This window comes from Cebus imitator, unplaced genomic scaffold (genome assembly GCF_001604975.1).
Source record: "Cebus imitator isolate Cc_AM_T3 unplaced genomic scaffold, Cebus_imitator-1.0 Scaffold348, whole genome shotgun sequence".
Taxonomy (NCBI): domain Eukaryota; kingdom Metazoa; phylum Chordata; class Mammalia; order Primates; family Cebidae; genus Cebus; species Cebus imitator.
In genome coordinates, this window is record NW_016107663.1 from 904,515 (window position 1) to 906,407 (window position 1,893).

At 51.2% G+C, this 1,893-nt stretch overlaps 1 non-coding gene across 1 annotated transcript; it reads left to right on the forward strand.

Annotated features, from left to right (window-relative positions):
• The first annotated feature begins 115 nt into the window (after nucleotides 1–115).
• LOC119467898 lies at nucleotides 116–278 on the forward strand. The gene has a single exon (XR_005196535.1). It is a non-coding gene; the product is annotated as a U1 spliceosomal RNA (small nuclear RNA).
• The last annotated feature ends 1,615 nt before the right edge of the window (nucleotides 279–1,893 follow it).

Consider the following 1,893-nt stretch of genomic DNA (forward strand, 5'->3'; position numbering starts at 1 on the left):
TTTCACCATGTTGACCAGGATGGTCTCGATCTCTTGACCTCGTGATCCACCCGCCTCGGCCTCCCAAAGTGCTGGGATTACAGGCTTGAGCCACCGCGCCCAGCCGACAGCTCTAATACTTAACCCGACAGGGAGATACCATGATCACGAAGGTGGTTTTCCCAGGGCGAGGCTTATCCATTGCACTCCGAAGGTGCCGACCCCTGTGATTTCCGTAAATGTGGGAAACCTGACTGCATATTTGTGGTAGTGGGGGACTGCGTTCGTGCTCTCCCCTTTAAAAAAAAAAAAAAAAAAAAGGCAGCTCTAGAAACTGCTCCGCTCTGGCTCTCCCTAACTTCTCCCAACCCTTTTCGTTATACACTGCTGAAATTCAGGGTTGTGTGGCTGGAGTTCTTACACAAGAGCCAGGTCCACGTCCTGTTGCCTTCCTCTCTAAACAACTTGACCTCACGGTCCTAGGTTGGCCCTCGTGCCAACCTGCGGCAGCGGCCGCCGCTCTCCTCCTTGAAGCTCTCAAAGTCACAGGTGTGCCTCGCTCACTCGATACAGCGCCCACAATCTTCAGGCTGGAGGGTCCTCTCCGCATCTGTTATCTGCCCCACGTCTTATCCAACTCTGCTTGCTCTTTATTGAAACTCCCACTGTGACTACGGCATGTGGCCCTGATTTTCCTCCGGCTCCTCATCTAACACCACACATGAATGCAAACCTTGCACCACACGACTGTATCCCCCTAATCCGCACTGCTGTCTCCCCTTTTTCCCACACCTCATCTCTCTTTCCCCTATTCCAGACTCTGACCATACATGGTTTACTGATGGCAGCTCATCAAAACCTAACCAGCTCTCTCCAGGGAAGGCTGGCCGTGCTGCTGCCTCCCACACTTCTGTCATCGAGGCTGCCACCCTTCTTCCGTCTGCTGCTTCTCTGCAAGCTGGACTGATGGCATTCACACGGCTGTCACCCTGGAAAAGGGGCTGAGTCAACATCTACACGACTCCAAGCAGGCTTTCCACATCCTCCGTCACCACGCTGTCATCGGGGCAGAAAGGGGCTTCCTCACTACACAAGGATGCTCCATTATCAATGCTTCTTTCATAAAAGCTCCCCTTAAAGCCGCCCTTCTCCCAGCCAAGCCTGGAGTTGTCCACTGTAAAGAGCACCAGAAACCTCTAGATCCCACGGCCCAAGAAAACGCTTATGCCGATGAGACAGCTGAACAGGCAGCAAACGCACCAATATTGCTCCCTAGTGGACAATATTTTTCCTTTTCGACAATTAACTCCTGCTAGTCTCCTGAATCCTTAACTTAGTCGCTTCCCACTCCAGGCAATTGGCTTTTGGATCAGGGGAAATTCCTTCTTCCTGCCTGGCAAGCCCGTTCTATCCTCTCGTCCTTCACAACCACTTTCATGAAGCATATAAGCCTTTGGCCTATCTCTTAGAACCTCTCCTTCCCTTCATGGAAGTCCATTTTTAAAACAATGACATCTCAGGGCTCCCTCTGCCATTCTACAAACCCCTAGGGATGTTTAAGACCTCCCCCTTTTCCCACTCACCAAGCGCAGGGATGTACCCCCATGCAAGACTGGCAAATTCACTTTACTCGTATGCCCTGTGTCAAGAAATTCGAATATCCTCTTACATGCGTGGATACCTTTCCAAGGTGGATTGAAGCCTTCCCTATTGGAACAGAAAAGGCCACTGCTTGTCTTGTCTATTAAATGGTATCATTCCCCGCTTTGGCCTGCCTACTTCCATGCAATCTGACAATGCTTCCTTTTTTTTTTTTTTTAGACAGAGTTTCGCTCTTGTTACCCAGGCTGGAGTGCAATGGCGCGATCTCGGCTCACCGCAACCTCCGCCTCCTGGGTTCAGGCAATTCTCCTG